The following is a 14,852-nucleotide window of genomic DNA, read 5'->3' as shown; positions in this document are numbered from 1 at the left end:
AAATATCTTTTTTGTATTATTGTAATAATTTTTATAGTCAAAACTCTGGAGTAAAAAGTGTATGGCAGGTGAGGCACTGCCTCCCCTGTCTACCTTTTCTGCACATCCCTGATCAAAACTCACCAAATTTCCAGCACTATATACTGCTGCACCTTTGTATAATGCCCACATGAACCTTCGGGTTCATATATGTATCTGTAAATCTGGCTCTGATACTAGCCAGTGACTCCCCAACCATTTACCTCACCACACGTCACTGGTCTTAGATCCCTTACTGTCATTAGCGCTGCCAAATAATTGCGCTCCACACATCTCCAGTATCCCAACAGCAACCCAGCTCTTCACAGCACATGTGTAAACAATCAACCCGGCTGCATGTGCGTGGCCATGTGGGATTTCCTCGTGTAACTCGCCAGTCCAGTCCTTGTGCTGCAGCCGAGGTCACATGATCTTGACAGCCTATGGACTTCTACTGCTGCATATTAAGCTCTTCAAAAGAATAGCACATTGCCAAGCAAGTTCTTCCTGAGATAGTTCCTGATCCCCGGGCTTCAGTTATTCTTGTGCAGTCCCTGTTTTTGCTTTTGTGCTTCTGTGTTTGACTATCTACAGTTTCGTCAGCCGTCATCTTTATCCTGCTGTGCAGACTCCTGTTGTCTACCAGTGATCCTGTGTCTGCAGTTCTCAGCAGTCTGCTGCTATCCTGCCTTCCTGGCCTGCTCCTGCTGTTGCCATCTGTTGCTGTTCTTCCTGGAGGATCTCCAGCATCAGTATATCTGGACTCTCGCTCCATCCCTCTGGCTACTAACCATAGGTCGGTACTGGGGTTTGGTTTCTCCTGTTCTGAGTTTCTACACTAGGGCTGTTCCGGAGTGTCATACTTCAGTTCCAGGGCTGAGGTGGCCTGTGGATTCCAGGGTTGCCTGGCTGGTTCAGTCAAGGTTCCGGGGTGCCGTATCTCTACTTCTAGTTTCTGAGTTCTGGATTCTGATTTCAGTGCCAGGCCCGGGATTCGGGCTGTTTGTTTCAGAGTGATTCGACCCTAGTGGTTGTTTGCCATGAGTTCCTTCATTCTGACACAGGTCCTAAGTTTCTAGACTCCAGGTTCGTTACTTTGCACCTCTGAGTTTCTCTTGTTGTGTTAGTCTGAGTTCCCAGTAGTGGGTTGCAATCTTTAGCATCTCTGTTGGAAGCTGGGGCTGAGTTCCGTGCCAACGGTTCCAGGCCCTTTTTGGTTCTGTATCCTTGTTCAGACTCCAGTACAGAGTTCCACCCTGTGCATTTTGGTTTGCCACAGACGTTTGAATTTGTCAGCTATAGTCCATATCTGCTCCATGTGCAGACCACTCATCAAGTCTCCTAGTTTCACCCACACTCCTGCTTCAGCTGGTACGAAGGGTCCCAAGATGGATCTGAAAACCATTAGTCCCATGACAATATCGTTGGGAATACATCCCTACTTTCACGTTTTGGCTTTTTAGATCTGAGGACCTGATTCAGAGCCGGACGCTATTTGCGAACGGACGTTCAGAAAAAGGGGCCGGCTATTTAAATTGAGCGCTCGCTCTTTGCAGTCTGTCGACGCCTCTATGTCTTAGCGAGCGAACGAAACATGCGCTCGCTATTTTGTAAAGATGCCCCCTGGCCGTTCGCATCATATGTCATCTCCGCTATTTATTAGATTAATCGAGTACATCGAAAGGTGTCTGAACTGCTCGCAGTGCTTGTGGTAGATTTTACTTCCCGCAATCACTGCGAGCAGTTCAGGCTAAAAGACAACCAAGTGACGTGGTCGATGACGCTGCTTTGTTAATTGTGCACAGCCATTAAACACCCATTTTGACCGTTTGGCATGCCTGCGTTCGGATCTCCACTCCCCGTTTTCAAGCACCTTCCCGTTACCACCCACAAACGCCTCATTCTGTCACTCAAATTAGCAGACCCTCGCTATTTTGCAAGCGCACGATTTCCGACCGCAATGACTGGTTGGCGCATGCGCATTATGACCCATACGCATGCGCAGTTGTGCGAACATCGCTCAGAGCGAACGAGCGGCCGCTTGCGAGCGGCTCTGAATCAGGCCCTGAGTCAGGACCCATGGACTGGACTGACGGGCTTAAGCGGAATAGTGGTGGTAAGATCAGCAGTCTAATAGAAGATGAGAATCCCGCACCAAGGATTAAACAAGTGGCAATAACAAATGGCAACAAGTGTCAAAATATTATATTACATATAATATTTACCTATAGGGCAAATTTTAAACCTATAAGTATAATGTAGGTGCAACCCATTGATTCAAATATAAATACCAGAATTGTCAACGAAAAAGGAATCAGTTTGAAATCAGGTGCAAAATAAATGAATTAGACACATACTCTCAGTGGCCACCTGTGAGCTTGCTGCTGACTGGAAACTGTCATCCCCTCCAACTTTCCAAACAGTCATTGTTAGGGTATGGCATGTTTACTGTATAGCATTGGTTCCCAAACTGTGCGCCGTGGCACCCTGGGGTGCCTTGGGACACTTGTAGGGGTGCCTCAGGTTGGTTGTCCAGCACCAAATCAAATTACTTATGGTAAATGTAATGTTAATATGTGGACAAGAAGAAGTGCAAACCTGTCATAACCGAACCTAAGGATAACAGGTAAGCACAATTTACTTCATTTTACTAAAAAAAAATCTGAATTTCTTAATAACAAACGTTTGGCTTAGGGGTGCCGTGAAAACAATGCTGACACTCTAGGGCGCCGTGGTTCAAAAAAAGTTTGGGAACCACTGCTGTATAGAATTTATGGTCAGCATTCTTAAGAACTACTCTAAATCCTTCAACAAGGTTTGGGGCCCTTGGTTGTCCTTCTTTTACACCAACTCACTCTTTAGTTAGTTTCCTATCCCCTCTTCTCCTGCTTCTCTGCGCTCTGTTCTCGTTGACCCTTCTAACCATGCCGTCCCTTTTCCCTTTCCTCTTCCCTCTGTTCCATTTTTCAACTATCAAAAAATGTGTCTTGCAGTATTTGCATTGTTATTGATTTTCTAAAAGCCCATTTCTATTGTCTGCTTATGTACTTTTGACATATAGTTTTGGTTTTCTATCTGTTTCTTTTTACCGTATTGACCCTTATTAAACACATTAAAAAATCACCACTTATAATTATAACATGTTTCATAAAACTACAGAACTGTCCACTTCAACAGACAACGCTTGGTCCCATTCTGATGCTGCAGATCATGTTAATGGCCAATAACCCTATGAGCTTGTGTTTCCTGTATGCCATGCAAACATTTTTTTTTTTTTTGTGAAGACTAAAGTAATTGTATTGCTTGCATTTGATAAAGATATATAAAAGAGGACAGCGACGTGCGTAGTAAAACAAAGTTATCCATTATAGACTTGGTACACCACGTAACATTTTTATATTGCCTTTCACAAGTTGAGCATGTTATGGTTATATTTATTTTTAAAATGTATTACTATTATAGTTCATCTATTTTTCCAATATTGAACTGAGGGACGATTCTACAAGTTTCTTATACTGAACAGACGGTAGTTTTTTCGCTCTTGCCTGCCTGCAAGATTAGGAACTATAAAAAAGTTCACAGTCAAATGATATAATTTGGCACTGGTCTGACTTTCTACTACCAATACTTCAATATATGCAAGACAAACACATTCAGATTCTCCTGATTACATATCACACACAGTATACACATTGACAATATACAGTAGAGTCACATTATTAGCCCTAATATGTTCCATTATTAGCAATATTCCCTATATATGTACAGTATGCTGTCCTGGGATGTAGGACCTAATTCAGAGATGGATGATTTTGCAAAGCAACTGCTGTGCAAACATATGCTACTGCCTGCAGGGTTGTCTTAACAGCAGTGTGGGCCCTGGGCAAAGCAATGCACTGGGGCCCCTACCAATCCATTCACGGGAAAATAATGTAAATGGTCAATAAAATTAAACCCTCCTGTAGGCCCATCAGACCTCCTACACATGCAGAGAGACTCTGTCTAAAGCTGGCGGATGACGTGAAACTGGGACTGAAGTGAGTACTCCTCACCGAGGAGGGGGGGTGGAGTGGGGGAGGTTAGATCAGAATACAGTGCATCGGCAGCTGGCTTATAAAATTATCACAAATTTACCAACTGGCCGGGCTGCAGGGGGGCAGGTTGGTGGGTCCCTACAAGCTTCTGGCCCTTGGGCAACTGCCCAACAAGCCCAATTGAAGAGATGGTCCTGACTGCCTGTCTGAAGCAAAAAGACACCTCCTGCCGGCATCTCAGATCTGATGCCTAATTTCTGCTGCCACACTTCTGTGGTGGAAACAAAGAAGAATAAAAAACACACAAGAAGAGTAACAGGTGTCCCCCAATCCACAAGTGGGTGCTGTATGACTTACTAGTAGATTAAGATGGTCTGCCAGTAGAATGCAGTTGACTTTTTGGTCACACATGCTCTAGAAGACCCACCCCAGCATCCCTATAATCTAATAATAAAATCATTATAATGCAATTTTCAAGATTGTTTCTACATTTGACCCTAGCTGGGGACTAGCAACACATCATAGGCCACAGATTTTAGATAGATGCTATTTAGAAACATCACACTATTTGTGATAGTTAGCATTTGTGCTCAGCTGTAGCATGTCTCAATCAGACTTTCTTTAAGTTCAGAATCAGTATAGAGGCAGCCATGGATGACGATGGCAGCCATGTATTATAAGCACTGAGGGGGTCATTCAGAGTCGGTCGCAAGCGCTGAGCACTCGCAACCGACTCGATGTTGCCCCACCGGGCATGCGCACGACGGTGCCGGCTCCGTCACGTGCATGTGCGAGACCCGGCTAGCGATGGACGCTCCGTCGCTAGGGGTCTTGCAGCAGACGGGGTGAGCTGTCGATGGTGAGTGACAGCTCGCCAAGTTTGGGAGGCGGGCAGGGGGTGTGCCTGCCCAAACGGAGGCGTTCCCTCCAAAACGCTTGCTGTTTGGGGGCGGCCCCACTGACATCATTGCTGATGTCAGCGGGAAGCTTCCTGCTCGATCAGAGCAGGAAGCTCCCTGGGGCTTACAAGTGCCCAGACCCAACTTTAGGGTCTGGTCGTAAGCCCTGATGGTCGCGATGGTCTTGACCATCGCGACCATCACCCATGTCGGTCACTAGAGCTATGGGTGTTAACCCACAGCTTAGCGATCGACAAGGAGGTGGTCATTCAGTATGCAAGTGGCTGCCCTGATTCAGTGCGACCACTTGCAACTAAAGACCGCCTCTGAATGAGGTCCTAAGTGTGTTATAACACAAAGTGTAATTTATATAACAGTTAAAAAACAGTTGAACAAACATTGAACAACATCAACAAGAAGGTAATTACAATATCATTCCTTACCAGTAGTTTGTGTGTTGTATGTTTTTGAATGTTTTGAAAAAAATGTATCAGAAACTTCTATTAATGATCTCACTCCATGGAATCATCTCTAAGACTACTACATCCTTTACTCTCCCTGCAGCTCATCCTTCTGTACATATTGCTGCCTCATTACTTTTCTCTCCTCTTACAAACACACATGAGCTTTTAAATTATCTATACACATTGACAATAACATCCACAACCTCTTGCCATAAAAAACATTCAGATAAACCCCACAAATATATTTATATCTCGCTCCTGTTGCTTCTATTAGCTGGTGACATATCTCCTAATCCAGGCCACATTCCACACCCACAACGAACTATAAATCCAGCTAACCTCATAAACATTGCGTGCCTCCCTTCACCCTCCAAGTCACTAAAATGTGCCTTATGGAATGCACGCTCTGTTTGCAACAAACTAACATCCATCCATGACCTCTTTATTTCAACTAACCTCAACCTTCTGGCAATAACAGAAACATGGCTCACACAATCAGACACTGTCTCCCCTGCGGCACTTCTCACACACCTCCAGGCCTAGCAATTATAAAGGAGATGGGGTAGGAATTTTACTCTCCCAATCTTTCACATTCACAGTTCTCCCACAGGTACCTTCACTTACATTTACATAATTTGAAGTACATTCTATCAGGACTTTCACCCCTTTCTCTCTGCGAGTTGCTGCTATCTATCGCCCACCTGGGCCACTGCAACAATTTCTGGAACATTTTTCAGCCTGGCTCCCTCACTTCCTATCCTCAGACATCTCCACCATCATTATGTGTGATTTCAATATCCTCATTGACAGTACACAATCTCCTCAAGCCCCCAAACTACTCTCTCTAACCTCCTCTCTTGGCCTCTCCCAATGGACTCTTGTACTCATAAGGAGGACCACTGCCTTGATCTTGTATTTACCAGACTATGCTCAGTTTCTGTTTTCACTAATGCTCCTTTCCCTCTCTCAGATCACAACCTTATCACCTGCACACTCTCCTCCATTACATCAACCTCAATGTCACTGAAATCAACCAAACCTCCTAAAACCCGCAGAAATATTAATGCAATTAACTTTCAACAACTATCTACCTCTCTACAACAATGACTCTCACCAATTTCTACATTCACTTCTCCTGAGACTGCTGCATCACACCTAAACCAGATTCTAGTAAAAGCCCTCGATGAAGTAGCTCCAGCTACCCATCACACTCCATGTAGACTTAGACGTCAACCGTGGCATTCTAACTTAACAAGACATCTACAAAAACTCTCACATAAAGTAGAACGTCAGTGGCGAAAGTCTCGCACTCCATGTGACTTCCTCTCATATAAAACTATCTACTACTCTTATCGTACTGCTCTGGACACTGCCAAACAAACATATTTCCAATCTCTTTTCTCTGCTCAAGCCTCTAACCCCAAGCAACTTTTTAATACATTTAAACTGCTTCTTACCCTCCCTCACCCAAGCCACCTGCTACTATCTGTGCACAAGATCTTGCTTCCTATTTCAAGGACAAAATTGATAATATCCTAAATGAAATGGTATGTTCTTCCTCAGCTAGTCAGCTACTCAATTCTCTACCTGAACCCTCTGGCACATTCTCTTCATTTGACCCCACATCCTCCTATACATCCTACACATCCACCACATCCTCCTCATTTGACCCCTCATCCTCCTACTCTATTACGTCTCCTCTAGATCCTATACCCTCACAAATCTGTAAAGCTCTGTCTCCTGTGCTCATCCCAACCCTAACTAAAATCTGTATACTCTCTCTCTCTACTGGCATCTTTCCATCACTGTTCAAGCATGCAGTGATTACTCCCATTCTGAAAAAACAAAATTCTGACCCTAACACTCTCTCAAATTACTGTCCTCTCCCAGCTCCCATGCCCCTCCAAGCTACTGGAGAGACTTGTCTACACTCGCCTCACACACTTTCTTAACACCCACAACTTATTGGACCCACTTCAGTCTGGCTTTCGTTCCCAGCACCCCACAGAGACAGCACTAAGGTAGTAAATGATCTGGTCACTGCCAAGGCTAAAGGCCATTACTCACTCCTAATTCTTCTAGATCTCTCTGCTGCTTTTGACACTGTTGACCACTCTCTTCTCGTACAAACATTACAATCCCTTGGTCTTAAGGACACAGCTCTTTCTTGGTTCTCTTCCTACCTATCTGATCGCTCTTTTTCTGTTCGTTTTTCTGATTCTGCCTCCTCTTCGCTACCTCTATCAGTTGGAGTACTGCAAGGCTCTGTCTTAGGTCCTTTGCTATTCTCAATCTATACCACCTTTCTTGGCAAACTAATCCGCTCTTTTGGATTTCAATACCATCTGTATGCGGATGATACTCAAATCTACCTATCCTCTCCAGATTTATCACCATCTGTATTAGTCCGTGTCACTGAATGTATTTCTGCCATTTCATCTTGGATGTCATCTCGCCACCTGAAACTTAATATTTCTAAAACAGAATTAATTATATTTCCACCGGCCAATAACAGTTACCAATCTGATCTCTTTATCACTGTTGATAACTCAACAATCCACCCCGCCCCACAAGCTCGCTGCCTTGGTGTCATCCTTGATTCTGAACTGTCCTTTGTTCCCCACATTCAATCTGTCTCAAAATCATGTTACATACATCTAAAAAACATATACAAAATAGGGGTGTGCACCGGCCACTTTTCGTGTTTTGTGTTTTGGTTTTGGATCTGGATCTTTCTTCGTGTTTTGGATCTGGATTGGTTTTGCCAAAACCACCCTTCCGTGTTTTGGGTTCTGGGTTTTGTGTTTTGGATCTGTATTTTTTTTTAAAAAAGCATAAAAACAGCTAAAATCACAGAATTTGTAGGTTTTTCTGCTCCTATGCTATTATTAACCTCAATAACCTTAATTTCCACTCATTTCCAGTCTATTCTGAACACCTCACACCTCACAATAGTGTTTTTATGTCCAAAACGTTGCACCGAGGTAGCTGGATGACTATGCTAAGCGACACGAGTGGGCGGCACAAACACGTGACCCATCTAGGCGTGAAACTGCAGTGGCAGACAGGATGGCAGTTTGAAAAACTAGGCCCCAAACTGTACATAATGCAAAGAAAAAAAAGAGGTGCAAGATGGAATTGTCCTTGGGCCCTCCCACCCACCCTTATGTTGTATAAACAGGACATGCACACTTTAACAAACCAATCATTTCAGCGCCAGGGTCTGCCACACAACTGTGGCTGAAATGATTGGTTCGTTTGGGCCCCCACAAAACAAGCTGGCAATTAATGTGTCCCTGCACAAACTGGCTCTATGGAGGCAAGATGTCATCCTCATCCTCCTCATCCACCGATTCCTCACCCTCTTCAGTGTGTACATCCTCATCCTCACAAAGTATTAACTCGTCCCCACTTGAATCCACCACCACAGGTCCCTCTGTACCTTCTGGAGGCTGGTCTCCCTGGAAGAGCTGATAATTCATTTTGATGAACATCATCTTCTCCACATTCTGTGGAAGCAACCTCCTACGCCTTTCGCTGACAAGGTTCCCGGCTGCACTAAACACTCTTTCGGAGTACACACTGGAGGGGGGGCAACTCAGGTAAAATAGAGCCAGTTTGTACAGGGGCCTCCAAATTGCCTCTTTTTCCTGCCAGTACAGGTATGGACTGTCTGCCATGCCTACTTGGATGCTGTCACCGATGTAATCCTCCACCATTCTGTCAATGGTGACAGTATCATATGCAGTGACAGTAGACATGTCAGAAATTGTTGCCAGGTCCTTCAGTCCGGACCAGATGTCCAAACTTGGTCCTGCCTGCCCTGCATCACCACCAGCGGGTTGCTTAGGATACCTAAGTTTTTTCCTGGCAGCCCCAGTTGCAGGAGAAAATGAAGAAGGAGCCGTTGACGTGTCACGTTCCGCTTCAGCTGACAGTGTGTTCACCAGCAGGTCTTTGCACCTCTGCAGGCTTGTGTCGGCCGGAAAGAGAGACACCACATAGGCTTTAAACCTAGGATCGAGCACGGTGGCCAAAACGTAGTGGTCTGATTTCAACAGATTGACCACCCTGGAATCCTGGCAAAGCGAATGAAGGGCTTCATCCACAAGTCCCACATGCCGAGCGGAATCGCTCCGTCTTAGCTCCTCCTTCACTTTCTCCAGCTGCTTCTGCAAAAGCCTGATGAGGGGAATGACCTGACTCAAGCTGGCAGTGTCTGAACTGACTTCACGTGTGGCAAGTTCGAAGGGCTGGAGAACCTTGCACAACACGGAAATCATTCTCCACTGCGCTTGAGTCAGGTGCATACCCCCTCCTTTGCCTATGTCATAGGTGGATGTATAGGCTTGTATGGCCTTTTGCTGCTCCTCCATCCTCTGAAGCATATAGAGGGTTGAGTTCCACCGCGTCACAACCTCTTGCTTCAGGTGATGGCGGGGCAGGTTCAAGAGTGTTTGCTGGCGCTCCAGTCTCCTGCACGCCCCTGTCGCTTTTCAGAAAATTCTGCACCACCAAGTTTATTGTGTGAGCAAAACATGGGACGTGCTGGAATTTGCCCAGATGTAATGCCCGCACAATATTGGTGGCGTTGTCAGATATCACAAATCCCCAGGAGAGTCTAAGTGGGGTAAGCCACTGGGCGATGATTTCCCTCAGTTTCTCTAAGAGGTTGTCGGCGGTGTGCCTCTTACTGAAACCGGTGATACACAGCGTAGCCTGCCTTGTAACGAGCTGGCATTTCTGAGATGCTGCTACTGGTGACGCTGCTGTTGTTGCTGCGTAAGGTGATACATCTACCCAGTGGGCTGTCACAGTCATATAGTCCTTAGTCTGCCCTGTTCCACTTGTCCACATGTCCGTGGTTAAGTGGACATTGTGTACAACGGCATTTTTCAGGACACTGAGGACACTTTTTCTGATGTTTCTGTACAGTCTCGGTATCGCCTGCCTAGTGAAGTGGAATCTAGACGGGATTTGGAACCGGGGACACACTACCTCCATCAATTGTCTAAATCCCACTGCACTAATGGCGGATACCGGACGCACGTCTAACACCAACATAGCAGTCAAGGCCTCAGTTATATGTTTTGCTTCAGGATGACTGCTGTCGTACTTCATCCTCCTCGCTAAGGACTGTTGGAGGGTCAATTGTTTAGTAAAAGTAGTGGTGTTCCTACTTCCTCTCTGGGATGATGAACGACTCCCAGCAGCAGCAACAGCAGCAGCGGCAGCAGTAGGCGTAGCAATGCAGGATCCTCCAGAGGAATCCCAGATAGGAGAGTCAGTCATGCCAGTGACATGGCCTGCAGGACTACTTCCGATCCTGACTAAGGAGGAAATTGACGAGGAGGGAGTTGACGGTGTGGTTTGCAGGCGCTTGGATACAACAGGACAACGGGATTTAGGTGTCCCTGGACTGCTTACGGTCTTAGCCAAAGTTTCTGAACTTGACAGTAACTTTTTATGAACGCGCTGCAGGTGCCGTATAAGGGAGGATGTTCCTAGGTGGTTGACATTCCTACCCCTACTTATTTCACCTTTACATATGGTACATATGGCAAGACAGTTGTTGTCCGGATTTGGATAGAAATATTGCCAGACCAAAGAGGTGGAATGTTTGGTCTTCTGCCCAGGCATGACCGTGATGGGCTTTTTCATCCAACGGACAACAACTGTCTCCCCCGGAGCCTGATTTAAACAAACCACATCACCATCAGAATCCTCCTCGCCAACTTCCTCCTCAGCGCCAGCTACACCAGTATCCTCATCCTGTTGTACTTCAACAGTGACATCTTCAATTTGCATATCAGCAAGTGGACTGTGGGTGCTCCTTTCAGCACTTGCAGGGGGCGTGCAAATGGTGGAAAGAGCCACCTCTTCCCGTCCAGTGCTGGGAAGGTCAGGCATCGCAACCACCACCACACTTGGACTCTCCTTGGGGATTTGTGATATCTTCTTAGAAAGCACAGTTCTTCGCTGTGCTTTTGCCAGCTTAACTCTTTTGATTTTTTTAGTGGGAGGAGGGCTTCCATCGTCATGTGAAGCTGAACCACTAGTCATGAACATACTAGGGATCGACCTTAGCCGTTCCTTGCCACTCCGTGTCGTAAATGGCATATTGGCAAGTTTACGTTTCTCTTCAGCTGATTTAAATGTCTTTTTCAAGGTCATTTTCCTGAACTTTGCCATTTGGGATTGTATGTGCCCTCTACTATGACATTGGGCATCGGCCTTGGCAGACGACGTTGATGGCATGTTATCGTCTATGTCATGACTAGTGGCAGCAGCTTCAGCACTAGGAGGAAGTGGTTCTTGATCTTTCTCTATTTTATTTTTATCGGAGAAAGTTTGGTCCTCCATTTATGTTATATCGATTTGATATATACGTGCGGCTAAACACAGAAAATAATTTTTTTTTTGGTTTGGACTGGAGTGTACTTTGTGGGTTACAGCACCCTTTAACGGTCAAGCCAGCCGGCCCTTTACTTATGACACAGGCGCACGCTTGGCACTACTTTGTTGATGCACGTGCGGCTACTGCGCACACAATTCACAAACACAGAAAATAATTTTTTTTTTGGTTTGGACTGGAGTGTACTTTCGGGGGTTACAGCACCCTTTAACGGTCAAGCCAGCCGGCCCTTTACTTATGACACAGGCGCACGCTTGGCACTACTTTGTTGATGCACGTGCGGCTACTGCGCACACAATTCACAAACACAGAAAATAATTTTTTTTTGGTTTGGACTGGAGTGTACTTTCGGGGGTTACAGCACCCTTTAACGGTCAAGCCAGCCGGCCCTTTACTTATGACACAGGCGCACGCTTGGCACTACTTTGTTGATGCACGTGCGGCTACTGCGCACACAATTCACAAACACAGAAAATAATTTTTTTTTTGGTTTGGACTGGAGTGTACTTTGGGGGTTACAGCACCCTTTAACGGTCAAGCCAGCCGGCCCTTTACTTATGACACAGGCGCACGCTTGGCACTACTTTGTTGATGCACGTGCGGCTACTGCGCACACAATTCACAAACACAGAAAATAATTTTTTTTTGGTTTGGACTGGAGTGTACTTTCGGGGGTTACAGCACCCTTTAACAGTCAAGCCAGCCGGCCCTTTACTTATGACACAGGCGCACGCTTGGCACTACTTTGTTGATGCACGTGCGGCTACTGCGCACACAATTCACAAACACAGAAAATAATTTTTTTTTTGGTTTGGACTGGAGTGTACTTTCGGGGGTTACAGCACCCTTAACGGTCAAGCCAGCCGGCCCTTTACTTATGACACAGGCGCACGCTTGGCACTACTTTGTTGATGCACGTGCGGCTACTGCGCACACAATTCACAAACACAGAAAATAATTTTTTTTTTGGTTTGGACTGGAGTGTACTTTCGGGGGTTACAGCACCCTTAACGGTCAAGCCAGCCGGCCCTTTACTTATGACACAGGCGCACGCTTGGCACTACTTTGTTGATGCACGTGCGGCTACTGCGCACACAATTCACAAACACAGAAAATAATTTTTTTTTTGGTTTGGACTGGAGTGTACTTTCGGGGGTTACAGCACCCTTAACGGTCAAGCCAGCCGGCCCTTTACTTATGACACAGGCGCACGCTTGGCACTACTTTGTTGATGCACGTGCGGCTACTGCGCACACAATTCACAAACACAGAAAATAATTTTTTTTTTGGTTTGGACTGGAGTGTACTTTTGGGGGTTACAGCACCCTTAACGGTCAAGCCAGCCGGCCCTTTACTTATGACACAGGCGCACGCTTGGCACTACTTTGTTGATGCACGTGCGGCTACTGCGCACACAGTTCACAAACACAGAAAATAATTTTTTTTTTGGTTTGGACTGGAGTGTACTTTCGGGGGTTACAGCACCCTTAACGGTCAAGCCAGCCGGCCCTTTACTTATGACACAGGCGCACGCTTGGCACTACTTTGTTGATGCACGTGCGGCTACTGCGCACACAATTCACAAACACAGAAAATAATTTTTTTTTTGGTTTGGACTGGAGTGTACTTTCGGGGGTTACAGCACCCTTAACGGTCAAGCCAGCCGGCCCTTTACTTATGACACAGGCGCACGCTTGGCACTACTTTGTTGATGCACGTGCGGCTACTGCGCACACAATTCACAAACACAGAAAATAATTTTTTTTTTGGTTTGGACTGGAGTGTACTTTCGGGGGTTACAGCACCCTTAACGGTCAAGCCAGCCGGCCCTTTACTTATGACACAGGCGCACGCTTGGCACTACTTTGTTGATGCACGTGCGGCTACTGCGCACACAATTCACAAACACAGAAAATAATTTTTTTTTTGGTTTGGACTGGAGTGTACTTTCGGGGGTTACAGCACCCTTAACGGTCAAGTCAGCCGGCCCTTTACTTATGACACAGGCGCACGCTTGGCACTACTTTGTTGATGCACGTGCGGCTACTGCGCACACAATTCACAAACACAGAAAATAATTTTTTTTTTGGTTTGGACTGGAGTGTACTTTCGGGGGTTACAGCACCCTTAACGGTCAAGCCAGCCGGCCCTTTACTTATGACACAGGCGCACGCTTGGCACTACTTTGTTGATGCACGTGCGGCTACTGCGCACACAATTCACAAACACAGAAAATAATTTTTTTTTTGGTTTGGACTGGAGTGTACTTTCGGGGGTTACAGCACCCTTAACGGTCAAGCCAGCCGGCCCTTTACTTATGACACAGGCGCACGCTTGGCACTACTTTGTTGATGCACGTGCGGCTACTGCGCACACAATTCACAAACACAGAAAATAATTTTTTTTTTGGTTTGGACTGGAGTGTACTTTCGGGGGTTACAGCACCCTTAACGGTCAAGCCAGCCGGCCCTTTACTTATGACACAGGCGCACGCTTGGCACTACTTTGTTGATGCACGTGCGGCTACTGCGCACACAATTCACAAACACAGAAAATATATTATTTTTTTAGCACTTGGGGGGAGCACCCCTGATGGACAGAGCACCCCCTGGACAACACTGCAGCACTCCTTTAGGACTGGGACACTGCACAGGACTTTGGAGTGGACACAGCCCCTATGGAGAACTGACTGCACAACACAGTCCAGCCAGCCCCTATGGACTTTGAAGTAGTGGACACAGCCCCTATTAACAACAGCAGCACAGCACAACACAGCCAGCCCCTATGGACTTTGAAGTAGTGGACAACAGCAGCACTACACTACACTACACTACACAGCCCTAACTCCCACCCTCCCTCTTCACTGTCCACAGCCGAGTGAGAAAATGGCGCCGACGTGGGTACCTTATATAGGATCCAAAACCCGCGAGACTCGGAAGGCGGGATGATGACGTTTTGCCTCGATTTCAGATCCGAGTCAGGCGGGAAAAGTCGAGCCTGATTCGGATCGGACTCGGATCGG

General features: G+C 46.2%; 1 protein-coding gene across 1 annotated transcript in view; it reads left to right on the top strand.

Annotated features, from left to right (window-relative positions):
- The window catches only part of LOC148506752 (transmembrane protease serine 11D-like), a 114,008-nt gene that overhangs the window by 25,960 nt on the left and 73,196 nt on the right, over positions 1 to 14,852 (top strand). The window lies entirely within an intron of this gene.

This window comes from Taudactylus pleione, unplaced genomic scaffold (genome assembly GCF_031769625.1).
Source record: "Taudactylus pleione unplaced genomic scaffold, aTauple2 ptg000397bl, whole genome shotgun sequence".
Classification (NCBI taxonomy): domain Eukaryota; kingdom Metazoa; phylum Chordata; class Amphibia; order Anura; family Myobatrachidae; genus Taudactylus; species Taudactylus pleione.
The sequence above is the reverse complement of the archived record's forward strand: the minus strand, read 5'-3'. Positions and strand labels throughout refer to the sequence as shown.